Here is a 27,839-nt window from a genome sequence, read left to right as displayed (position 1 = left end):
GTGGAGAACAGGACGGCTTCTTAAAGAAAAACTAACAGGTCTGTGAGAGCCGGAATTCTTACTGGTTGGTAGGTGATCAAATACTTGTGTCATGCAATAAAATGCAAATTAATTACTTAAAAATCATACAATGTGGTTTTCTGAATTTTTGTTTTAGATTCCATCTCTCACAGTTGAAGTGTACCTATGATGAAACTTACAGACCTCTACATGCTTTGTAAGTAGGACAACCTGCAAAATTGGCAGTGTATCAAATACTTGTTCTCCCCACTGTATGTTAGAATCACTTTTGGCAGCGATTACAGCTGCAAGTCTGCAAGAGCTTTCCGAACCTGGATTGTGAGACATTTGCCCACTTTGCAGAATTGTTCAAGCTCTGTCAAATTGGTTGTTGATCATTCCTAGACACCATTTTCAGGTCTTGCCATAGACTTTCAAGCAGATTTAAGTCAAAACTGTAACTTGGCCACTAAGGAACATTCACTGTCATCTTGGTAAGCAACTTGAATGTAGATTTGGCCTTGTGTTTTAGGTTATTGTCTTGCTGAAAGGTTAATTCATCTCCCAGTGTTTGGTGGAAAGCACTGAACCAGGTTTAAAGCTCGGATTTTGCCTGAGCTTAGCTCCATCCCGTTTATTTCTATCCTGGAAAAACCCCAGTCTTTAACGATTACAAGCATACCCATAAATGTCACGCCCTGATCTGTTTCACCTGTCTTTATGATTGTCTCCAAGGTGTCACTTATTTTCCCTGGTGTATTTGTCCCTGTGTTTCCTGTCTCTCTGTGCCAGTTCGTCTTGTCAAGTCAATCAGTGTGTTTTTTCCCGTGCTCCTGCTTTTTCTTATCTCTCTTTTCCTAGTCCTCCCGGTTTTGACCCTTGCCTCCCCTGACTCTGAACCCTTCTGCCTGACCATACTGCCTGCCCTTACCTCAAGCCTGCCTGCCACTCTGTACCTCCTGGACTCTGACCCTGTTATGATCTTTTGTCTGTCCACGACCGTTCTCTTGCCTGCCCCTTGGATACTCTAACCATCTGCCTCTCGTGTCTGCATCTGGGTCTCGCCCTGTGCCCTTATAATAACATGATGCAGCCACCACTATGCTTGAAAATAGGGAGAGTGGTACAGTAATGTGTTTTATTGGGTTTGCCAACATAACACTTTGTATTCAGGACCTAAAGTACATTTCTTTGCATTTGATATAGTTTTATTTTGTACAGGGTTCCTTCTTTTCACTCTGTCAGTTAGTTTTGTGGAGTAACTACAATGTTGTTGATCCATCCTCAGTTTTCTCCTATCACCGCCATTAATCTATGTAACTGTTTTAAAGTCACCATTTGCCTCATGGTGAAGTCCCTGAGCGTTTTCCTTCCTCTCCGGCAACTGAGTTAAGAAATACGTCTGTATCTTTTTGTAACGTCAGGAGAGTGATGGGTGTGGAGTCAGGTGCAGAGAGCAGAAGTTTCACGGGAAAAAACGCTTTAATGTCCACAGTAAACAGAAACAGGTACAAAAATGGGTGAAGCCAAAACACATCCGCAACACAACCAAAAGACCACTGTTACATAAACCGGACAGAGAAAACCCAAAATGAACAAAACACCTCCAACGTACAATGACAACAAGCCCGCACAAACACAAGCGGGCTAAACAAACTTAAACCCCAAAACCCCAACAAGGAACAGGTGAAAACAATTAGACAAAAACAAACAAAATGGAAAAAGGGATCGGTGGCAGCTAGTAGACCGGCGACGACGACCGCCAAGCGCCACCCGAACAGGAAGGGGAGCCACCTTCGGTGATATTCGTGACACTTTGTAGTGACTAAATCCAAAGTGTAATAACTTCACCATGCTCAAAGGGATATTCAGTGTCTGCTTTTTACTTTATTTTTTACCCATCTACCAATAGGTGCCCTTGTGAGGCATTGGAAAACTTCCCTGGTCTTTGTGGTTGAGTCTGTGTTTAAAAGAGATCAGAGATGAGGTGGTAATTCAATAATCATGCACACACTATTGCACACAGAGTGAGTTCCTACAACATATTTTTACTCCTGAACTTATTTAGGCTTGCCATAAAAGGGGTTGAATACTTATTGACTTAAGACACTTTGAAAAACATAATTCCACTTTGACATTGTGTATAGACCATTTACAATTTTTTTTTTGCTGTAAACAATTTTAAATTCAGTCTAACACAACAAAATGTGGAAAACGTCAAGGAGTGCAGGTGCAGCGAATTGCTTATGTTTTTAGCTCCAACGGTGCATTAATACCTAAATATCAGTGGCAATATTAGCATGTAAATCTTGGTGGGGCAAACAAACAAAAAATAATTAAAAAATGGGATGCATGTCAGCAAAGCCACTACACAACACTACACTAAACAATCCATTAATTGCACTATAATGGTGACAAACGGTGACCACAAACTGCTAGGGCCTACATGAAGCTGTCCCAACAGCAGAGTCCCAACAGCAGTTCCAACACCTGACTAATGCTACACCTGGCTATCAGCGGACCCTTGTCTGGCAGCGGAACAGTTCATTCAGCCTCATGTACTGCCTTTAAAAAAAGCATAGCTGATATGGCTGACTTGCTTAAAAAATGTAGTTTCTAATGACAATTTGAGATGTACAAACTATGGCATAAGGGGACGACGAGTGGACAAGAGGCAAACCATAATTTTGATTAAGACATTAATGAGCGAGCTAGAATGGATGTAGTCAATAACTATTTGTTCAGTACTTTTGAAATGTACAGCGACAGAATTCAGAACGTGGGCCGTTCTTACAGTATTCTCCCTGTACACCAAGTCAGAACTGTAGGATAAATAAAGTGGGCATATAAGCAGATAATGAAAGCTCTTACAATATTCAACGATTACATTTCTCTAAAACAGACTATAGGCTACATGTGCACCAACAAGTCAGAACAGTAGGCGAAATTAGGAGGGGTAAATGGACCAAATAATTAGGGTGCGGCACATGGGTTACTAATATCTTACTACACAACATACACTTAGTATTACTTTATTAGGTACAGTATACATGTAACGAGTGCACTGAGAGTCAGGAAGCAAGTTCAGGGAGTGAGTGTTTTAATAAATAAATTAAACAATAAACACGTAACACAAACAACGCACAGACGTGAAAACAGAGTCAATAACACCTGAGGAAAGAACCAAGAGAGTGACAGATATAGGGAAGATAATCAAGGAGATGATGGAGTTCAGGTGAGTGTCATGAGGCGCAGGTGCGCAAGACGATGGTGACAGGTGTGTGGGACAATCAGCAGCCTGATGACCTAGAGGCCGGAGAGGGAGTATACGTGACAATATATATCTCCCTGGCATATTACATAATTTATGCAGCAGCATACAAGACATGTTTGGACTCACCTTGTTGTGCTGTGCTGACTTGAACAGGAAGGTGGCGCGGCGGTCCTTTGTGGGAAAATGTTGTCATCAAATCTGTCATTCTCTGGATTTATGGAGCTTTCAAGACAACTGAGAACTCTGAAAAAAACAAGGTTTAATCATTAGAGTCCGGAATATAAACATACTGAACAAAAAAATAAACGCAACATGTAAAGTGTTGGTCCCATGTTTCAAGAGCTGAAATTAAAGATCCCAGAAAGCTTCCATATGCACAAAAAGCTTATTTCTCTAAAATGTTGTGCCCAAATTTGTTTGCATCACTGTTAGTGAGCATTTCTCCTTTACCAAGATAACACATCCACCTGATAGGTGTGGCATTTTAAGAAGCTCTTTAAACAGCATGATCATTACATAGGGGCACCTTGAGCTAGGGACAATAAAATAACACTCTAAAATGTGCAGTTTTGTCACACAACACAATGCCACAGATGTCCGAAGTTTTGAGGGAGTGTGCAATTGACATGCTAACTGTAGGAATGTCCACCAGTGCTGCTGCCAGAGAATTGAATTGAATCATAAATCGCCACTGATATTTTAGAGAATTTGGCAGTACACCCAACTGGCATCACAACCGCAGACCACGTGTAACCACACCAGCCCAGGACCTCCATGTAACGTATACGCAGGGAGTCAAGAAACAGGGTCAGTAGGTGAGTTTAATAATAATCATCATCATCATCATCATGACGCTAATACAAGACAGGAGAAGCGTACTTAACGTAACCAAAACCAATACTGCCTGATGACTGTCAACTGCGTTTATTTTCAGCAAACTTAAAGTGTGTAAATATTTGTATGAACATAACAAGATTCAACAACTGAGACATAAAATGAACAAGTTCCACAGACACGTGACTAACATAAATTGAATAATGTGTCCCTGAACAAAGGGGGTGTCAAAATCAAAAGCAACAGTCAGTATCTGGTGTGGCCATCAGCTGCATTAAGTACTGCAGTGCATCTCCTCCTCATGGAATGCACCAGATTTGCCAGTTCTTGCTGTGAGATGTTACCCCACTCTTCCACCAAGGCACCTGCAAGTTCCCAGACATTTCTGGGGGGAATGGCCCAAGCCCTCACCCTCCAATCCAACAGGTCCCAGACGTGCTCAATGGGATTGAGATCCGAGCTCTTCGCTGGCCATGGCAGAACACTGACATTCCTGTCTTGCAGGAAATCACGCACAGAACAAGCAATATGGCTGGTGGCATTGTCATGCTGGAGGGTCACGTCAGGATGAGCCTGCAGGAAGGGTACCACATGAGGGAGGAGGATGTCTTCCCTGTAACGCACAGTGTTGAGATTGCCTGAATGACAACAAGCTCAGTCCAATGATGCAGTGACACACTGCCCCAAACCATGACGGACCCTCCACCTCCAAATCGATCCCGCTCCAGAGTACAGGCCTCGGTGTAACGCTAATTCCTTCGACGATAAACACGAATCCAACCATCACCCCTGGAGAGATAAAACCACGACTCGTCAGAGAAGAGCAGTTTTTGCCAGTCCTGTCTGGTCCAGCGACGGTGGGTTTGTGCCCATAGGCGACGTTGTTGCCGATGATGTCTGGTGAGAAACTGCCTTACAACAGGCCTACAAGCCCTCAGTCCAGCCTCTCTCAGCCTATTGCGGACAGTCTGAGCACTGATGGAGGGATTGTGCATTCCTGGTGTAACTCGGGCAGCTGTTGCTGCTATCCTGTACCTGTCCTGCAGGTGTGATGTTCGGATGTACCGATCCTGTGCAGGTGTTGTTACATGTGGTCTGCCACAGCGAGGACAATCAGCTGTCCGTCCTGTCTCCCCGTAGCGCTGTCTTAGGTGTCTCACAGTACGGACATTTATTGCAATTTATTGCCCTGGCCACATCTGCAGTCCTAATGCCTCCTTGCAGCATGCCTAAGGCCTGTTCACGCAGATGAGCAGGGACCCTGGACATCTTTCTTTTGGAGTTTTTCAGAGTCAATAGAAAGGCCTCTTGGCCTCCCGGGTGGCGCAGTGGTTAAGGGCGCTGTACTGCAGCGCCAGCTGTGCCATCAGAGTCCCTGGGTTCGCGCCCAGGCTCTGTCGTAACCGGCCGCGACCGGGAGGTCCGTGGAGCGACGCACAATTGGCCTAGCGTCGCCCGGGTTAGGGAGGGCTTGGTCGGTAGGGGTGTCCTTGTCTCATCGCGCACCAGCGACTCCTGTGGCGGGCTGGGCGCAGTGTGCGCTAGCCAAGGTGGCCAGGTGCACGGTGTTTCCTCCGGCGCATTGGTGCGGCTGGCTTCCGGGTTGGATGTGCGCTGTGTTAAAGAAGCGGCTTGGTTGGTTGTGTATCGGAGGACGCATGACTTTCAACCTTCGTCTCTCCCGAGCCCGTACGGGATAGTAGCTCCTACAACAATTGGATACTACGAAATTGGGGAGAAAAAGGGGTAAAATTTAAAAAAAATGAACAAAAAAAAAGGAAGGCCTCTTAAGTTTTCATAACTGTGCCTACCTTCTGTAAGCTGTTAGTGTCTTAACGACCGCTCCACAGGTGCATGTTCATTAATTGTTAAAGGTTCATTGAACAAGCATGGGAAACAGTGTTTAAACCCTTTACAATGAAGATCTGTGAAGTTCTTTTGATTTTTAAGAATTATCTTTGAAAGACAGGGTCAACTGCAAATTGGCTGCGTTTCATCAATGCGTCACATTTTTTAAATATATATTTTTTGTATGTATCCATAAAAATGATGCCAGCTGATTCATGATTTCGACTCACTGAGAAATCCTGCCTGTCTGTCTGTCTGTCTAGTCCCGACTCTCGAACACGTTCATTACTATGGGACAGCAGGAGATCGAATTTCAATATTGAAACAATGTTGCAAACGTCGAAGAGACAGATAAAGTTTATACAAATCTCAGCTGTTGAAAATGAAATGTTAGTCTAAAAGAAATGTGAGATAATGTCTAGAATCTAGATGCTTTTTATAGTGGAGATCAAGTTTATAAATTGCCTGGCTGTGCTGATGAGACAGTGGATTGCTCAGATGGAACAGATTAAATACGTTTTTTAATGTCATAGATTTAACTGATGGTAACTTGTGGAATAGACACCGGCTGGAATGCGGTGTTAACCAATCAGCATTCAGGATTCGTCCCACCCGTTGTATATTTTTAGTTAAACCTTGGGTTGAATTGAAATAATACCTGTTAATGACTTCACAAATGCTATATAAGCCTAAATAGTATCATTAATGATATACTGTATGACTTACATTTCATTTGCTCTGTTAAACCTACCCTTTGGAATGACTTCGATAGCAACAGTGAATCTATTTGCTTATTAAGTGGAGATCTCTCAATAATCATTCTCACGTTAACACTTTGGTAGTAGTCAGTGACAAATGTCAAAGCTAACTAGGGCTGGGCTTGGTTTAAACCCTGGATGGGAGACCAAAGGGATAGCTGTAGCTAGATCAACTCTCCAGTAGGAGGTGCTGCCCAACCAAACGTTTTTTTCTGCTAGTGGATATAACATTGAAAATCTCACATATTTTATACACGGTTTGACTAGGTTGAAAATTGGTTACCGTGACATAATCCTGTGGTTGAACGTTCACCCTCAAAACAACACTTGATGACCTTTTTCAAATCCAATGTATTTTCCAATCACATATTCCAATCCAATTTGACAAATTACATTGAAACAATGTTGATTCAACCAGTTTGTGCCCAGTGAGTCATGGCTTCACAGGCTTGAATCATGCCAGCCCTCCACACAAACACATATTACCATTGGCCTTGAGCCTCAAAATACAAGGCAGTTGCAACATTGGCAAGGTATCTGTATGAGTGAGAACACCAATCTGCATAAAGATGATGGCACCCATGATTTTAGGGCCATCGGAAGGCATAAGTTAGTAAGTCAAATGCTGCCATATTTTGTTGACATGCATGTCATGACATAATTGATGGTGAAAAGGTAATAGACGACGGAATGGATTGGCGAGTGGTAGAGAGTGAAAGAGAGAGAGAGAAGCTCAGAATAAGGGCTACAACACTCCAGGGTCAACAGATCCCACGAAGGACCCTATCTCCAGCAGGAGTGGGTCCTTCGTGGGATAGGGGCCCTAAACTAACCCTGTCTCTCCTGACCTCCCGTCTCGTCCCTTCCCCCTGTGGAACACTCTACCCCCTCCCTAACATCCTGTGCTAGTCTGGGGATAGTGGAGGGGAGGAGGAGAAGGATGAGGAGCGGGTTGAGCTCTCGCTCTCTGAGCAGGACATCTCCTCCACCCTTCTTCCACATCCTCCTGTCAGCCTCCACCCACAGTACTTTCAACCTTCACATGTCGTTGACACACAAAGCCCTAACCTGTCCTGGACCTTTGCTCATTGACACAGCAACAAATGTTGTTAGAAAGCCCACAGTTGTTGAGTTTTTTGTATCTAATTTGAAGAGAACTTATAAGTGAACAGTTAGTTTGTTGCCAATGCTAAATGAATATAGGAGAAACACTGACACTGCTCTATCTGAACTAAACAACAACAACCCACAGACACCCAGCACTGCGCAAGGTGAGCTGTGTCTCATCTGCTTTTACACTCTTTAAAAATAAAAATAAAACTAAGGCTGTCACTCCACTACAAAAATCTCCACAAACCAACCACACAACAAAAACAGCATACAAAGAGACCCTCTGGGTATTGTACACAAAGACAGCTTCTAGAACTATGGTGGGCCATAATTTCAAACTGAAAATCTTTACCATTACCATCTCACTCACATTCTGGACCTGCATTGCATTTTCTGTCTGTCTGTCTCTGATTTTGTCATCTAAATGTGTGTCCTCTCTTCCCGTTTCTGGTATGTCCTGGTTGGGTCGTTAAAGTTCCCTTATGGTTTCATGCTCATCCCTGTGTCTCATCTCTGCGTCCAGCCAGACACCACATCACCCCCCTGGCATGTGTGCAGCTCAGTTTAGTCCAGTGTTCCCAACCTGGTCCTCAAGTACCCCCAACATTATACATTTTAGTTTCTGCCCTGGACAAACATGTTGAAAAACATAATTCCACTTTGACATTATGGGGTATTGTGTGTAGGCCAGTGACAACAACAAAAAACTACATTTAATCCATTTGATATTCAATCTGTAACTCAACAAAATGTGGAACAAGTCAAGGGGTGTGAATCAGGGTATAAAATGTTATTTTTGGTACATGATCCACTGCTAGTTAGGAGACAGCGGAGGGGAGGAGGAGGAGGGGGAGAGCTCTCTCTCTCTCTCTCTCTCTCTCTGAGTAGGACATCTCTTCCTTCCTTCTTCCACATCCTCCCGTCAGCCTCAACCCACTGTACCTTCAACCTTCACATGTAATTGACAGATGAAGGACTGACCTGTCCTGGACCTTCAATTGTTGACACAGTAACAACTGTTGTTAGAAAGCCCACAGTTGTTGAGTGTTTTTGTATATAATTTCAAGAAAACATATAAGTGAACAGTTAGTCTGTGAGAGTTTGTTGCCACTGCTACAGTACATGAATATAGAGGAAACACTGATGCTGCTCTTAAATATCTGAACTAAACAGCAGCAACAACCCACAGACACCCAGTGCAAAGGTGGTGACTTCTGCATTGATATTGTCTTCTAGCCTGGCTGACGCGACCCACGTGACTCACAGCACAGGGAGAGCTGTGACACACTATTCTGGGAAGGAGGCTGTTTGTTAATGCAATATTCACAGAAATACTCACAGAAATGTGAGAGACGGGTTTGATTGGTTCTCTCAAATGAGACCTCTCATTGTTTGGATTTGAAAATCCAACCATTGTAATGGAAGGGGTCAGCGCTCAGGGACTGTGTGTGGGTTGAGTGTGAAAGACACATAGGAGAGCCAACCAGTAAAAGCACAGCCCCCTTCGTTATCAACGTATTGTGCCAACAATATCAAAAGAGCCATTTCAGACTCTGAAGTCAGGGGGACTTGAAGAATTAGGTGTTAGCCAGACTAACTGCCCTCTGCTTTACAAACGGAAATCATCTGCTTTTGACACCATTTTTCTTTTAAAGAAACTAAGGCTGTCACTCCACTACAACAACCTCCACAAACCAACCACACAACAAAAACAGCATACAATGAGACCCTCTGGCTGTTGTACACAAAGACAGCTTCTATTGTTTCAGAGAACTATGGTTGGTCATAATTTCAAACTGAAAATCTTTACCGTTACCATCTCACTCACACTCTGGACCTGCATTGCATTGCCCGTCTATTTGTTTGTCTGTGATTTTGTTTCCACATTTTGTTACGTTACAGCCTCATTCTATAATGGATTAAATAATAACACAATACACCATGATGACAAGTGAAAACTGGTTCTTAGAAATGTTTTAAAAAATATATATAAATATCACATTTACATAAGTATTCAGACCCTTTACTCAGTACTTTGTTGAAGCACCTTTGGCAGCGATTACAGCCTTGAGTCTTCTTGGGTATGACGCTACAAGCTTGGCACACCTGTATTTGGGGAGTTTATCCCATTCTTCTCTGCAGATCCTCTCAAGCTTTGTCAGTTTGGATGGGGTGGTCACTGCACAGCTATTTTTAGGTCTCTCCAGAGATGTTCGATCGGGTTCAAGTCCGGGCTCTGGCTGGGCCACTCAAGGACAATCAGAGATTTGTTCCGAAGCCACTCCTGTGTTGTCTTGAGGTCCTGAGCCCTCTGCAGCAGGTTTTCATCGAGGATCTCTTTGTACTTCGCTCCGTTCATCTTTCCCTCGATCCTGAATAGTTTCCCAATTCCTGCCGTTGAAAAACATCCCCACAGCATAAGGATGGTGCCAGGTTTCCTCCAGATGTGACGTCTGGCATTCAGACCAAAGAGTTCAATCTTGGTTTCATCAGACCAGAGAATCTTGTTTCTCACCTAAAGAGATGTCATCTTTTGGCAAACACCAAGCAGGCTGTCATGTGCCTTTTACTGTGGAGTGGTTTCCGTCTGACCACTCTACCAAAAAGGCCTGATTGGTGTAGTGCTGCAGAGATGGTTGTCCTTCTGGAAGGTTCTCCCATCTCCACGGAGGAACTCTGGAGCTCTGTCAGTGTGACCATCGGGTCACTTCCCTGACCAAGGCCCTTCTCCACCGATTGCTTAGATTGTCCAAACTTCTTCCATTTAAGAATGATGGAGGCCACTGTATTCTTGGGGACCTTCAATGCTGCAGACAATTTTTAGTACCCTTCCCCAGACCTGTGCCTCGACACAATCCTGTCTCTACGGACAATGACTTCGACCTCATGGCTTGGTTTTTGCTCTGGCATGCACTGTCAACTGTGGGACCTTATATAGACAGGTGTGTGCCTTTCCAAATCATGCCCAATCAATTGAATTTACCATAGGTGGACTCCAATCAAGGTGTAGAAACATCTCAAGGCTGATCAATGGAAACAGGATGCACCTGAGCTCAATTTCAAGACTGAATATCTATGTAAATAATGTATTTCTGTTTTTTTATTTGTTAGAAATTTGCCAAGTAAAAAAAAATATTTTTTTGCTTTGTCATTACCTGGTATTGTGTGTAGAAAAAAAACATTGAATCCATTTTAGAATAAGGCTGTAATGTAACAAAATCTGGAAAAAGTCAAGGGGTCTGAATACTTTGCGAATGCACTGTAAATGTGTGTCCTCTCCTCCCCTTTCCAGTATGTCCTGGTTGGGTCCCTAAAGTCCCCTTATGGTTTCTTGCTCATCCCTGTGTCTCGTCTCTTTGTCCAGACCGACACCACAACACTACCCTGGCAGGTATTCAGCTCAGTTTAGTCCAGTGTTTCCCAACCCTGGTCCTCCAGTACCCCCAACAGAACACATTTTCATTGTAGCCCTGGACAAACGCACCTCATTCAACCTATTTGAGGGCTTGATGATTAGTTGACAAGTTGAGTCAGGTGTGCTTGTCCAGGGTGCCAATAAAAATGTGTACCGTTGGGGGTACTCGAGGACCAGGGTTGGAAAGCACAGGTTTAGTCGACCACGACGTACCGTTAATGGACAGTGATTTAGGCTGTAGTACAAGTTTCAATAGACGGATGACAGTACAGAAACAGAGAGAATGCTGTATGATAGCAAACCTTGACTCACGATGGTGATGCGTCTGTAAGATCCTCTATCCACTTAATCAGTGCAACATACTGCAAAGGGAGACGCACCCCCCCCCCCCCACCCCCAGAAACAAATCAGACTTACAGACTCAATTCCTTTGTAAAATATATTTTCAAATTATTTCCAAAAGTCAGATAAAGCAACATACCTACTTTTTGAAGTGTGTCTTGATACAGTGGCTAGGGTGAGGTATATGCTGGTCTCTCCAGGTCTTCTCCCTGTTGACCCATTGTGTTCCATCTGGGAGCTGAGAGGTCAGAGAGAGACTGTGGCAGACCCGGTCCCACAGGGCCAGATAAATGGAGGGAGAGGGTGGAGGGTGTTGGTGCACTCCCATGCTTAGCCAGGGAGGTCCCTGGATGCCCCCCCTCTCTCTCTCTCTCTCTCTCTCTCTCTCTCTCTCTCTCTCTCAGCCCCCTTCTCCTTCCCTCTCACTTTCTCTTTTTCCTACCCCCCTTTCCCTCTATCTTTTGTACCCAGCCTTGCCAGTCTGTTCCTGCCCCTCTAGTGCCAAGGTCTAGAGATAAGGCTGGACAATAGCATGCCGTTCCAGTGCCCAGAATGGTGCAAAATATTTTTTTAAATCATTCGGATTAATATGGTGTTCTTAGGCTTTTATACTGGTCAGTGTTGAAGCGTGAGTAAAACTACTACTCGTCTTACCTCGTGCCCTTCACGACACAAAATGGATGGATGGGAAGATTTAGTACCATTTCGTGCAGAGAGTGAGCTTGTATACTTAACCCCACTAAAAACAAGCCTGCTGCTAATTGGTGAAGAGGAAGTTCCACCCTCTAAAGGAAGACATGCTGTGTAACCCTGGTCTGTCTACATAGACCCCAGAGGTCTCTGGACACATGAACCCCCCTGATCTCTAGCCCCAAGCACAGAGAAAAAAAGAGACCCCAGACCGACAGAGAACCCAGACTGCACTGTTCAAGTTGTGTCTACAGTTTCCCAACAAGGTCCTCGTGCCCCATGTATTGCACGTGTTAGGTACCAGCACTGGGCTAGCGAGGGACGCTTTAATACTCAGTGGACTTGTTAAACAAGGTTTCACCAGGTGTGCTAGTATCATTTTGTTCTATTCACCCAGTGATACCTGGTGATATACACAAAGTGGATGTCCCTAAGGATTGGGATGGGAAACAATGGAACCACCATCCACATACAATGTTATGGCAGTCCAATAAGAAAACTGTCTGCAGCCGCCTAATTACATACGTTTTTCAGGCCAAACAGGGCCCTGTGGTTGGACAAACCGTCTCTTATCACTCCATGTTATTTCAACGAGTCCTCCTGAACTTGTGGAAAAGACAACTCATCATGTACCTTGCATTAACCTTGACTTCTACCGTGACACACACACACGCACACGCACACACACACACACACACACACACACACACACACACACACACACGTGCGCGCACACATACACACACACACACACACACTTGCTTTAATAGAGTCATAGAGCATTTCCTACTTTCAGTCTTTCAGTCCGGTCCAGGCAGGGTTTGGCTGCTAACGCTAGCAGCTCAGGAAGTCTCCAGTTCCTCTGCAATTTGCCATTTCCTGGTTCAATCAGAGCCTGGCGACCTTGAGCACATGCCCACACCCTGACCTGCGACCCCTTAGAAGGGTTGGAGAGAGACGGATGAGCCAAACAAATTGTGCCTTAGTTCTAATGATATTGTGTACATTGTGAAGTACTTAACATGTTGTCACTGCTGAGGAGCCGTTGAGGTGTACAGCATTACTAGAGATCTGGGAATACAACTTAATTACTTGTCGATAAAACATTCCAGGCATTCTCTGGTGGTAGAAGGAAGAGCGAGGGGACTAGGAAAGAGTAGGTGACGTAGCTCCTCTGACCATCTAGAGTGCTGACTGAGTCTTAAGCACACCTTATTTCCTGGTATCCTGGTCAGGAAACAAGCTGACACGAACTCCTTTCACAGCCTTTCTCCTCCAGGTTTTTATAATCAGGCAGAGTTGCCCTAGCATGTCTAGGGGTCCTGATAACATCTTTGTTAGTCTGCAGGACATCCCTGGGTCCATCCCAACAGGCCAAAGTGGCTTCCACATCGTCACCTTGTGCAGATGAAGGAAAAGAGGGGGACGAGGGGAAGAAATTCAGTTTAAATAATTGATGGGCCCATCATATCAGTAGGACCTGGTCTCTCATTTCAGCGATAAGGGTCAAAAATCTAAGTTTGAGGTTCAGTTCAAGGGGCTCTTAGCATGCAAAGACAGAGAGGTGAACCACAGACAATTTATTGGAAAGAAATGTTATTGCATGCAACAATAATCAGGAAGACAATAGTTATACTGTAACTCGATAAACATTCTCTCTACTCTACTCTCAGATTGATAACATCTCTAATGTTATAACCTGTTATAAGGCATTACACCAGGTTAGGGCCGTACAGGAAAATGGGCCTGCCCAGCTTTAGTGTTTGTTGCTCAAAAGTCATCCCTGACTGGACACAGAGTTACAAGGACATACAACCATTTATGGACATCAATCGTCCAACTATTCAGGAAACTCATCACCCTCTGAGGTAGGGAAGGAATGTAATTGGCATTTCATGAGTGTAATGAAGGATGAAACTCCCTTTACAGTAAATGGGCAACAACCGTTCCTCCCAACGTTCAGGTATTACACAATACCACCCCATCGACAGCTTTAGTGGAATACAACTGCAGTGACAGAAATTACCACAAGGTGTCCCATTTTTACAATGTACAGTAAAATATGTCCGTTATTTGTTCATAGCAATTTGAGAGGACATCCAGAGAAACTGTAAGGTTTAAGTGTGGTGGGTGGCATTAGCTGCTGTAACATCACTTGACCATGAAACAGACGAAGACTAGCTTCTGAAGCCACCAACAGGCTGTTGCTCTGTCCTCATTAATGTTCCAGAAAACTGACCACAGACAGCGTTTTTTCCTCTTTCCGTCTAATGTCTACTTCCCATGCTCTTAGGTTTAGATTTGACTTAAGACTGTTTCACGAGCTTGCTTGGAGGGAGCTTCACACATAAAGCCTCTTGTCAAACATTTTACCTGACACTCAGCCTTCTATAGTGTGAAGTCAAGAAGGAAACTGCATCAACAACTGGAATGAATGATATGTATAGCCATGGGAGCATGGTGCATTGAGGAGTCACTCTTTTAAGGGTGTTGCTTTGCTAGTGCACTACTTGCCCCGTTGATATACTGGACCTTGGTAAGAACTACCCTAGGTGCTGAAGAGTATGCAATCTTACCTCCAAGTAGCTCTGCCTCTATCAGTATTAGAGATGTCTCTCGCCATCCACTTCTTTGAGAAACAAGGCCCGCAATAAGAGTTGAGGGTTTTAAAACACCACAAGATAGCAGTAATCTGCATGACACAAGTAGCCCACAATTACACATAGTGATATTTTGGTAATAACAATACAACGTGCGCTCGTCCCTCCTACTCTTCTTTTTGCCCACATATTTCTATTGAACGGACTTCGTCATGACGCGTAGTGGTACGAATGTCGCTCTATTCTAGCCAGCCATGGCATCGCGAAGTAACCAAACGAGGATACGTCAAAAACTAGTTTTACAACTGCAAGGTGCTCTTTGAAGAAGATTTCTGGTTATGGATATTGTGTTTTTTTTCTTGTAGTTATGTTGACCTTTCTGCTTGGAATGCCCGTCCCTTTCTATTTGTGAAGATGATGGCATGCTTCTGTGGGTGTACTGTGTTGATCTCGGTCTTGCGGAGTTGCCCTCAAATCTGAGTGTATTTACTGCCTACCTGTAAATGTTATTTATATTCATTATAGAACTTGTTTGGGTGCTGGCAACTGTTGCGAGTGTACATGTACTGTGTTATGGAAGCTCTCCATACAAGTTTGCACTTGTCTTTTCAGCAAGGGATAAAACACTGAATAAAAAAGCTAAAACAAACGTTATACAGTACATTTACAATTTTGTATTCCTTATCCTCAACCTTATTTCTTCAGTTTACCCCATTTGCCTATATGCCTCTCTCTCAATTCAATGGGCTTTATTAGCATGGGAAACATATGTTTACAATGCCAAAGCCAGTGTCGACCCGTCATTCAGGGCAGGTGGGGAAGAGCCATATTTTTAGCAAAAAAATAAATACATGAAAAATGTTTTTTTTTTTTTTTTTTGGGGGGGGGGGGGGGGGGAGGAAGGAATCATTGGCAGTGGCTGTGTGGTCCCAAATCTGGGATTAAGGGGCACTTTTCCATGTTTAAAATGATAAATATTCATCATTGGCCATGCTGTCAATGAAGCATGATTTGTGCTGCGCTCAAAACAACTGTTAATTCGGAACTGCGAAAACCTGACTTCAGTGAGTTCAAGACAACTGGGAATTCCGGAAAAAATTGCTCTGACTGGGAAGTACGTTTTGGACGGTCATCCAACTCGGAATTGTAAATCGTGAACTCGGGCCTCTTTCTAGAGCTATGACAATGACGTCATCATGATTTGACTTTGTTTTTTCAGAGTTCCCAATTGTCTTGAAAGCACCATAAATTCAGAGAATGCAAGACTTTGATGATAACATTTGCCCACGAAGGTGCCACCTGAGTCCAAAAATGTATTGTATGCTGCTGCATAAATGATGTAATATGCCAGGGAGATATGTATACTGTAGCTAAGAAAGTGATACTAAGTGTATGTTGTGTAGTAAGCTATTCGCCTCCCATGTGCCTCACACTAATATTTTGGTCTATTTACCACTCTTAATTTTGCCTACTGTTCTGACTTAGTGGTGCACATGTAGCCTATAACCTGTTTTAGAGAAATGTAATCATCAAATTTTGTAAGAGCTTTCGTTGTCTGCTTATATGCTCCCATTATTTATCCTACAGTTCTGACTTGATGTACAGGGAGAACACTGTACGGACGGCCCATGCTCTGAATTCTGTCGCTGTACATTTCAGAAGTGCTAAACAAATTTGACTACGTGTGTCCTAGCTCTCTCATTAATGTCTTAATTGAAATTACGGTTTGCCTCTTATCCACTTGTCTCCTTATGTCATAGTTTGTACATCTCAATTGTCATTAGAAACCAAATTTGATTAAGGAAATCAGCCTTATCAACTATGTTTTTTTTAAAGGCAGTAAATTCACTGCCAGACAAGGCTCCGCTGATAGTCAGGTGTAGCAGTGGTAAGATGTTGGGACATCTTTATCTAGGCCCTAACAGTTTGTGGGCAACGTTTGAGTGCAATTAATGTATTGCTTAGTGTTGTGTTGTGTAGTGGCTTTGCTGGCATGCATCTCTGTAACGTGTGTGCTGAGTGTCGGGAAGCAAGTTCAGGGAGTGAGTGTTTTAATAAATAAGCGCAACTAAATACAAAACAAGAAACACAAACAACACACAGACATGACACTGGAACAGAAACTATGATGCCCGGGGAAGGAACCGAAGGGAGTGACATATAAAGGGCAGGTAATCAAGGAGGTGATGGAGTCCAGGTGAGTGTCATTATGCGCTGACGCGCATAACATTGGTGACAGGTGTGCGCCATAACGAGCAGCCTGGTGACCTAGAGGCCGGAGAGGGAGCACACCTGACAATCCCACTTTTTTGGTTGTTGCCCCACCAAGATTTACATGCTAAAATCACCACTGGCCAAAGCAAATGGAATAGACAATAAACTAAATAAATAATCAGTAAACATTACTCACAGAAGTTTTAAAAGAATATAGACATTTCAAATGTTATTATTGGCTATGTATGGTGTTGTAATAATGTGCAAATAGTTGAAGTATGAAAGGGAAAATAAATAAACAGATAAATATAAATTGAATCAAATGTTATTGGTCACATACACATGTTTAGCAGATGTTATTGGTCACATACACATGTTTAGCAGATGTTATTGGTCACATACACATGTTTAGCAGATGTTATTGGTCACATACACATGTTTAGCAGATGTTATTGGTCACGTACACATGTTTAGCAGATGTTATTGGTCACGTACACATGTTTAGCAGATGTTATTGGTCACATACACATGTTTAGCAGATGTTATTGGTCACATACACATGTTTAGCAGATGTTATTGGTCACATACACATGTTTAGCAGATGTTATTGGTCACATACACATGTTTAGCAGATGTTATTGGTCACGTACACATGTTTAGCAGATGTTATTGGTCACATACACATGTTTAGCAGATGTTATTGCGGGTGTAGCGAAATGCTTGTGTTTCTAGTTCCGACAGTGCAGTGAAATCTAACAATTTCACAACATATCTAAATAAAATAAATGGAATTAAGAATATATAAATATATGGACGAGCAATGTCAGAGCGGCATAAACTAAGATACAGTGGAATAGAATAGAATACAGTATATACATATGAGATGTGTAATGCAAGATATGTAAACACTATTAAAGTGACCAGTGTTACATTCATTAAAGTGTTCAGTGATTTCAAGTCTATGTATATAGGCAGCAGCCTCTAATGTGCTAGTGATGGCTATTTAACCGTCTGATGGCCTTGAGATAGAAGCTGTTTTTCAGTCTCTTGGTCCCAGCTTTGATGCAACTGCACTGCCTGGTGCAGTTGCCGTACCAGGCGGTGATACAGCCTGACAGGATGCTCTCAATAAGTTGTATTTACAATGTTGTTTGTTCTCCAACGGTTTCCCGTTTCCCATGGCAAAAGGCCACACATCTTGCTACTGTGATTGCTCACTACGGTATTTTGCCTAGCAGATATGGGAGTTTTTTTGTTGAATTTATTTTTGGGTCTGTGTGATATGTGGGAAATATGTTTCTCTAATGTGATCATACATTTGGCAGCAAGTTAGGAAGTGTAGCTCAGTTTCCATCTAATTTTCTGGGCAGTGGGCACATAGCCTGTCTTTTCTAGAGAGCCAGGCCTGCCTCTCAATAGCCAGGTCTACCTCTCAATAGCAAGGCTATGCTCAGAGTCTCTACAAAGTCAAGGATTTGGGGCCTGTCACAGTGGTCAGTTATTCTGCCAATGTGTACTCTCTGTTGAGGGCCAAATAGCATTCCAATGTGCTCTGTTCTTTTGGGTTGATTCTTTCCAGTGTGTCAAATGGCTATCCTTTTGCTTTATCATCATTTGGTTGGGTCTAAATGATTTTCTGTCCTGTGGCTGTGTGGAGTCTGTTTGTGCTTGTGAACAGATCCCCAGAACCAGCTGGCTGAGGGGACACTTCTCTAGATTCATCTTTCTGTAGGTGAGGGCTTTGTGGTGGAATGTGTGGGCATCGCATCCTTTTAGGTGGTTGTAGAATTTAACAGATCTTTTCGGGATATTGATAACTAGCAGGTATAGTCCTAATTCTGCTCTGCATGCATTGTTTGGGTTTTGCATTGTACACCAAGCATATTTTTGCAGAATTCTGAATGCAGAGTCTCGATTGGGTGTTAAATCCCATGTTGTGAATTCTTGGTCGGTGAGTAGATCCCAGACCTCACAACCATAGAGGGCAATTGGTTCGATAACTGATTTAAGTATTTTTAGCCAAATCCTATTTGGGATGTTGAGTTTTAGAAGGCCCTTCTTGCCTTGTCTCTTTGATCGTTCACAGCCTTGTCGAAGTTACCTGTGGTGTTGATGTTTAGGCCAAGGTAGGTATAATTCTTTGTTTGCTCGAACAAATTTGTATTTGTTTTCTTGGACCTTTTTTGGAACACCATTATTTCTGTCTTATTGAGATTCACTGTCAGGGCCCAAGTTTGACAGAATCTGTGCAGAAGATCTAGGTGCTCCCCCGGTTGGGGACAGAAGCACCAGATCATCTGCCAACAGTAGACATTTGATTTCTGAGTCCAACAGGGTAAAGCAGTGTGCTGCAGACTGTTCTAGTGCCCTCACCAGTTCATTGATGTATACACTACATTACCAAAAGTATGTGGACACGTGTTCGTGGAACATTTCGTTCCAACGTCATGGGGATTACAATGGAGTTGGTCCCCCCTTTGCTGCCACAACAGCCTCCACTCTTCTGGGAAGGCTTTCCAGTAGATGTTGGAACATTGCTGTGGGGACTTGCTTCTACTCAGCCACAAGAGCATTAGTGAGGTTGGGCATTGATGCCCCAGACCATTATTCCTATTCCACCAAACTTTACAATTGGCACCATACATTCAGGCAGGTAGCGTGTGTGGCTAATTTGAAGCGGTGTCCACATACTTTTGTATATATAGTGTACACTACCGGTCAAAAGTTTTAGAACACCTACTCATTCAAGGGTTTTTCTTTATTTTTACTATTTCCTACATTGTAGAATAATAGTGAAGACATCAAAACTATGAAATAACACATATGGAATCATGTAGTAACCATAGTGTTAAATATATAAATATCTAAATATATTTTGTATTTGAGATTCCTTAAATAGCCAGCCTTTGCCTTGATGACAGCTTTGCACACGCTTGGCATTCTCTCAACCAGCTTCACCTGGAATGCTTTTCCAACACTCTTAAAGGAGTTCCCACATATGCTGAGCACTTGTTGGTTGCCTTTCCTTCACTCTGCGGTCCAACTAATCCCAAACCATCTCAATTTGGTTGAGGTCGGGGGATGGTGGAGGCCAGGTCATCTGATGCAGCACTCCATCACTCTCCTTCTTGGTAAAATAGCCCTTACAAAGCCTGGAGGTGTGTTTTGGGTCATTGTCCTGCTGAAAAACAAATGATAGTCCCACTAAGCCCAAGCCAGATGGGATGGCGTGTCGCTGCATAATGCTGTGGTAGCCATGCTGGTTAAGTGTGCCTTGAATTCTAAATATATCACAGACAGTGTCACCAGCAAAGCACCCCCACACCATAACACCTCCTCCTCCCCCATGCTTTACGGTGGGAAATGCAGAGATCATCCATTCACCCCCACCACGTCTCACAAAGACATGGTGGTTGGAACCAAAAATCGCACATTTGGATTCATCAGATCAAAGAACAAATTTCCACAGATCTAATGTCCGTAACTCGTGTTTCTTGGCCCAAGCAAGTCTCTTCTTATTATTGGTGTCCTTTAGTAGTGGTTTCTTTGAAGCAATTCAACCATGAAGGCCTGATTCACGCAGTCTCCTCTGAACAGTTGATGTTGAGATTTGTCTGTTACTTGTACTCTGAAGCATTTATTTGGACTGCAATTTCTGAGGCTGGTAAACTCTAATGAACTTATCCTCTGCAGCAGAGGTAACTCTGGGTCTTCCATTCCTGTCGCAGTCCTCATGAGAGCCAGATTCATCATAGCGCTTGATGGTTTTTGTGACTGCACTTGAAGAAACTTTCAAAGTTCTTGAAATGTTCCGTATTGACTGATCTTCATGTTTTAAAGTAATGATGGACTGTCATTTCTCTTTGCTTATTTGAGCTGTTCTTGTCATAATATGGACTTGGTCTTTTCCCAAATAGGACTATCTTCTGTATACCAACCCTACCTCGTCACAACATAACTGATTGGCTCAAACGAATTAAAAGGGAAAGAAATTCCACGAATTAACTTTTAAGAAGGCACACGTGTTAATAGAAATGCATTCCAGGTGACTACCTCATGAAGCAGGTTGAGAGAATGCAAGAGTGTGCAAAGCTGTGATCAAGGCAAAGGGTGGCTATTTGAACAATCTCAAATATAAATCATATTTTGATTTGTTTAACACTTTCTTTGGTTACTACATGATTCCATATATGTTATTTCATAGTGTTGATGTCTTCACTATTATTTTACAATGTAGAAAATAAAAATAAAGAAAAACCCTTGAATGAGTAAGTATTCTAAAACGTTTGACCGGTAGTGTATGTTGAAGAGGGTGCGGCTCAAGCTGCATCCCTGTTTATTGCCAATTTTAACTGCACACTTGTTGTGTGCAGTTTGACATTTGCTCAGGACATTGTTTTCACTGAGGAAATTATGGAGTCTGCTGTTGATGACAATGCAGAGTATTTTTCAGAGATTGCTGCTGATGCAAATTCCACTGTAATTATTGGGGTCAAATTTGTCTCCACTGTTGTGGATTGGGGTGATTAGACCTTAGTTCCAAATATTAGGGAAGATGCCAGAGCTGACGATAATGTTGAAGAGTTTAAGAATAGCCTATTTGAATGTGTGGTCTGTATATTTTAACATGTTGTTTAGTACACCATCAACACCAGAGGACTTTTTGGGTTGCAGGATTTGTATTTTGTCCTGTAGCTCATCCAACGTAATTTGAGAATCCAGTCTGTTCTGGTAGTCTTTAATAGCTGATTATAAGTTTAGTAAATTATCATCTATATGTTTTTGCCCTTGGTTCTTTGTTATATGGCCGAAAATGTTGGAGAAGTGGTTTATCCATACATCTCCATTTTGAATAGATAGCTCTTCATGTTGTTGTTTGTTTAGTGTGTTCCAATTATCCCAGAAGGGATGTGATTCTTCAATCACAATGAGTTGTTTTCGGTCACGCTGTTCCTTCTTTTTTCTTAGTGTATTTCTTTATTGTATGTGTTTCACGCTAGTGAAGGCGTAGGCTCAGGTTTTCTGGTTCTCTGTGTTTTTGGTTGGATAGGATTCTCAATTTCTTTCTTAGGTTTTTGCATTCTTCATCAAACCATTTCTCATTGTTGTTAGTTATCCTAGGTTGATATGTTAGCTAATAGGTCAAATATATTGTTCAGGCTTCCTACTGCTAAGTTTACACCGTCACTATTGCAGGAAAACATTTTGTCCAGGAAGTTGTCTACTAGGAGGGATTGGATTTGTTTTTTTGGTAGGTTTCTACACTACCCTCCCATCTATAGCATTTCTTAATAGTGTGCAGTTTGTTCGGCTTATATGCTGTTGATTATTTCTCCGCTCAAGTAGATAGTGAATTAGCTGTGATCTGATTGGGGTGTCAGTGGGCTGACTGTGAATGCTCAGAGACTCTGGGTTGAGGTTGGTGATAAAGTAGTCTACAAGTCCTACTGCAAAGAGATGAGCTATAAGCCTAACCTTGAGTTCCCTCGATGCCGTTGAATCTCAATTCAACGGCTCAGACACAAGAGGTATGTGGCAGGGTCTACAGTAAATCACGGATTACAAAAAGAAAACCAGCACCGTCACGGACCAGGATGTCTTGCTCGCAGGCAGACTAAATAACTTTTTTGCCCGCTTTGAGAACAATACAGTGCCACTGACACGGCCCGCAACTAAAACATGCGGACTCTCCTTCACTGCAGCCGACGTGAGTAAGACATTTAAACGTGTTAACCCTCACAAGGCTGCAGGACCAGACGGCTTCCCCAGCCGCGCCCTCAGAGCATGCGCAGACCAGCTGGCTGGTGTGTTTACGAACATATTCAATCAATCCCTATCCCAGTCTGTTGTTCCCACATGCTTCAAGAGGGCCACCATTGTTCCTGTTCCCAAGAAAGCTAAGGTAACTGAGCTAAACGACTACCTTCCCGTAGCACTCACTTCCGTCATCATGAAGTGCTTTGAGAGACTAGTCAAGGACCATATCACCTCCACCCTACCTGACACCCTAGACCCACTCCAATTTGCTTACCGCCCAAATAGGTCCACAGACGATGCAATCTCAACCACACTGCACACTGCCCTAACCCATCTGGACAAGAGGAATACCTATGTGAGAATGCTGTTCATCGACTACAGCTCGGCATTTAACACCATAGTGCCCTCCAAGCTCGTCATCAAGCCCTGGGTCTCGAGCCCGCCATGTGCAACTGGGTACTGGTCTTCCTGATGGGCCGCCCCCAGGTGGTGAGGGTAGGCAACAACATCTCCACCCCGCTGATCCTCAACACTGGGGCCCCACAAGGGTGCGTTCTGAGCCCTCTCCTGTACTCCCTGTTCACCCACGACTGCGTGGCCACGCACGCCTCCAACTCAATCATCAAGTTTGCGGACGACACAACAGTGGTAGGCTTGATTACCAACAACGACGAGACGGCCTACAGGGAGGAGGTGAGGGCCCTCGGAGTGTGGTGTCAGGAAAATAACCTCACACTCAACGTCAACAAAACTAAGGAGACGATTGTGGACTTCAGGAAACAGCAGAGGGAACACCCCCCTATCCACATCGATGGAACAGTAGTGGAGAGGGTAGTAAGTTTTAAGTTCCTCGGCGTACACATCACAGACAAACTGAATTGGTCCACCCACACAGACAGCATCGTGAAGAAGGCGCAGCAGCGCCTCTTCAACCTCAGGAGGCTGAAGAAATTTGGCTTGTCACCAAAAGCACTCACAAACTTCTACAGATGCCCAATCGAGAGCATCCTGTCGGGCTGTATCACCGCCTGGTACGGCAACTGCTCCGCCTACAACCGTAAGGCTCTCCAGAGGGTAGTGAGGTCTGCACAACGCATCACCGTGGGCAAACTACCTGCCCTCCAGGACACCTACACCACCCGATGTCACAGGAAGACCATAAAAATCATCAAGGACAACAACCACCCGAGCCACTGCCTGTTCACGACCGCTATCATCCAGAAGGCGAGGTCAGTACAGGTGCATCAAAGCTGGGACCGAGAGACTGAAATACAGCTTCTATCTCAAGGCCATCAGACTGTTAAACAGCCACCACTAACATTGAGTGGCTGCTGCCAACACACTGACTCAACTCCAGCCACTTTAATAATGGGAATTGATGGGAAATTATGTAAAATATATCACTAGCCACTTTAAACAATGCTACCTAATATAATGTTACATACCCTACATTATTCATCTCATATGTATATACTGTACTCTATATCATCTACTGCATCTTTATGTAATACATGTATCACTAGCCACTTTAACTATGCCACTTTGTTTACATACTCATCTCATATGTATATACTGCACCCAATACCATCTACTGTATCTTGCCTATGCCGCTCGGTACCATCACTCATTCATATATCTTTATGTACATATTCTTTATCCCCTTACACTTGTGTCTATAAGGAAGTAGTTTTGGAATTGTTAGCTAGATTACTTGTTGGTTATTACTGCATTGTCGGAACTAGAAGCACAAGCATTTCGCTACACTCGCATTAACATCTGCTAACCATGTGTATGTGACAAATAAGATTTGATTTGATTTGACTATCTACATACCCAGTGAGAGAAAGAGCTGCAGGAGTTGTGAACAGTTTTTGTTGGTTATGTTGTTGTAGTTGTGTCTAGGGGGGCATATGAGGTAGGGAATGCTAACTCCAGGTAGGTGTTTGTCCCCCTGTGTGCTGAGGGTGTCAGGTTCTTGTCCAGTTCTGGCATTTAGGTCACCACATAATAGTACATGTCCCTGGAAATGATTGATCTCCCCCTCGAGGATGGAGAAGCGGTCTTCATTAAAGTATGTGGATTCTAGTGGGGGGGATATTGGTAGCACACAGGAGGACATTTTTCTCTGCTGACATAATTTCCTTTAAATGTAAAATGTTACTGTTTGGATTCATTTAATAGAGTTAAGGTCTGCTCTATACCGTATTAGCATACCCCCCGAGTCCCTTCCATGTTTCACACCCAGTAGTTTGTTGGATGGGACTACCAACTCTCTGTGACCTAGAGGGCAACCAGTGTCCATCTCCTCTAAACCATGTTTCTGTAGGATGACAATGTCTGTATTTCTAATTCCTTTGGTGAAGTCCAGGTTCCTGCTCTTTAGGCCAAATGCAGATTACCTCAGGCCTTGGATATGCCAGGATGAGATGGTGAAGGTTCTGTGTTCCATAAAGTGTCCAATGTTGTTAGTCGTGTGGTTTGGCCTCAGACCAGTAAGTGTGAGCCGACCCTAACCCTACCCACTCGTGAGTTGGGGAAAGTGGAAGGCGCGTTTTCAATCTCTCTCGCTCTCTGAGTTGAAAGACCTACAGACTAACCTCTTGCTGAGCCAGGTCATATACTTGACATTGTTCCAAATACAAGAACATTCACCACATACTTTTGGTTGTTGGTGTGTGTGTGCATTTACTTGTAAAGACAAACGCTGATCTGTACGTGCTGCTGCATAAGTACTTGTCCATAATAAAGTGATCTCTAAGATGAAAAAGGACAGATGGGGGGGAAAAAGGGGGGGGGAAAGGCAGGATCTAAGGGATTTTCATAGGAAATGCTATGGATTCCTGACATGCATACAATGTAGCAAAATGAATGGTTAACTGAAGGTTGAAGGCAAAGGGGGTCTTTGATAGGGACCGGAGGGACTAGGAGAAAGAGAGAAGAAAGAAAAGAGACATCATCTGCCCCATGCCTCTCTGTCAACGCTACAAGCCTGCAAGCAGAATGATTTTATCAGTCAGTCCTAAGGCCTGCTTCTCACATTTCACCCTCAGCAGCACCAATGCAATGTTCCTCCAGCGCACGTTAAATCATTTTTGGATGTACAGGAGTTTACCTGACGCAAACATTACGCCATGAAGTTTAAGATTGAAGAATGACGTCCTTTCAGTTCAGACCTGTATTCTTGGTATGGCCTATGACGTACAATGTTTGGCCTCCTAACACTGCACATTCCAACGTTACATGTATGGAGGTGCATTAAGCAGACAGCCTGTCACAGATAGTGATTCTTTATCTAAAGGAAATGAACGAGGTACAAACAAGAGGCACTCCAGGCTCCTTCCCTCTAAGTCAGATTGTATCTGTACTGGCTCATTGCGTTGGCTTTTGTTTTTTTGTGTGCGTGATATTACAATTAAAGAATGTTCTGGGTTTATGCGTTTTAGACCTGAGACTATTTGAAAGACAACGTGAAGGGAGATTAACTGAAGTTTTAGAAGTTCTGAAGTTCCCTTTTGAAGATTTGAGAAGTGTGAAAGGTCACAACTGTTCAGGGAGGAAGGAGTTTAACGCTGACACGGTTGTACTGTTGTAGCATGCCGTGCATCATGACACCCTTGCTAATGTCAGAGGGGCTTCTTCCACATTTTTCTTTAGCTGCAAAATGTTAGGGACTGCACTCAGAATCAAAGCCTTTGATCAACTCATCACCCCTTTCACCATCATCCATCCTTTATCTAGAACAGGGGGACAAATCGCCCCTTACATTTTTACACAGATACTGTCAGCCCTCGTCCCCATGTACAAATCTGTAGATAGTATAGACCTGCTGTACAGTAACTTCCAAAGCCCACTGGTGTTTTACTACAACACATTATAATCCATTGAATTGAACGGAGAACATTTGGTTCTTGCTAGATTGCTGACTTGAACACTCCTCTGCAGTATCGACAGTGTTCCTAAGTGAAGTCCATAGAGCCCAAGGGAAGTTTTTAGTGCTTGTTCCTGAAATATGCCAAATGTAGGCCACAATGACCTGACCTTCTGCTAGCTGATGACTGAGTGACCATTAAGATGAATTTGACCACATATTGACCAGGTTATGAAAGAGGACACTGTGCACATTGTCAGGTCAGGTCAGGGATCACATCTGGGCTTGCAAGGTCACAATGCTGCATGTCTTATCCAATAACCTATGGATAAAAAAAGAAAAATCAATTCCACATTTCATGAACGGTGTTGAATTTCAGATCACAAATCCTCAATCAAGACTGTTTTTAGGTTGTTAGCACATGGTGTGGTACCCCAATGTTCACCTAATGTTCCCTACAGCCCTGCTGTATCAAATCAGGAAGTATGATGACTTTTACAATGTGTGGAATGGACTGCTAAAGAGCCCAGTTGCATGGCCGTACTACCACATCTAGGGCCTTTGGCATCTACCTCCAGGGCATCCCCCCACACTGAAATATTATTATTATTATTTTTTGGGAAACTTTTTTTTTTGTGTGGGAAAACTTCCTGCAGTTCTACATATTTTGCGATGGCATTTCCAGTTTTATAGCTAATTTCCTGTAATTCTACACATTTTGCCATGGCATTTCCAGTTTTATAGCTAATTTCATGCAATTCTACACATTTTGACATTGCGTATGAGCATACGGTTGGTTGGTGGTTACCCATCAGTTTGACTGAGGTCCATAAACAGTCTGCAATGAAGCCCCAAGTAAAAAACCCAGGGATAGCGTCTGATCAGTGCTGACTGTTCAAAAACCCCTCAAGTCTACATATTACATAGTTGCAAAGAAAAAGCCATCTCTCAGACTGGCCAATAAAAAGAAAAGATTAAGACAGGCAAAAGAGCACAAACACTGGACAGAGGAATTCTGCCTAGAGGGCCAGCATCCCGGAGTCGCCTCTTCACTGTTGACGTTGAGACTGGTGTTTTGCGGGTAGGTTTCTTCTACTTAATGAAGCTGACAGTTGAGGACTTGTGAGGC

The 27,839-nt window shown here is 43.3% G+C and overlaps 1 long non-coding RNA gene across 3 annotated transcripts; it reads right to left on the bottom strand.

Annotated features, from left to right (window-relative positions):
• Window positions 1-1,463: 1,463 nt before the first annotated feature.
• On the bottom strand, window positions 1,464-11,840 carry LOC139416430 (uncharacterized). 3 transcript variants are annotated; one of them, XR_011635098.1, is made up of 3 exons: window positions 11,721-11,840; window positions 3,401-3,517; window positions 1,464-3,306 (listed from the first exon to the last, which is right to left on the bottom strand). It is a non-coding gene; the product is annotated as an uncharacterized lncRNA (long non-coding RNA). The 3 variants fall into 3 exon arrangements; XR_011635097.1 differs by lacking the exon at window positions 11,721-11,840 and adding an exon at window positions 11,542-11,623; XR_011635096.1 differs by lacking the exon at window positions 11,721-11,840 and adding an exon at window positions 11,552-11,605.
• Between the last annotated feature and the right edge of the window lie 15,999 nt (window positions 11,841-27,839).

Source organism: Oncorhynchus clarkii, chromosome 1 (genome assembly GCF_045791955.1).
Source record: "Oncorhynchus clarkii lewisi isolate Uvic-CL-2024 chromosome 1, UVic_Ocla_1.0, whole genome shotgun sequence".
Classification (NCBI taxonomy): Eukaryota; Metazoa; Chordata; class Actinopteri; order Salmoniformes; family Salmonidae; genus Oncorhynchus; species Oncorhynchus clarkii.
Note: the sequence above shows the minus strand (reverse complement) of the source record. Positions and strands in the feature narration are given on the sequence as shown.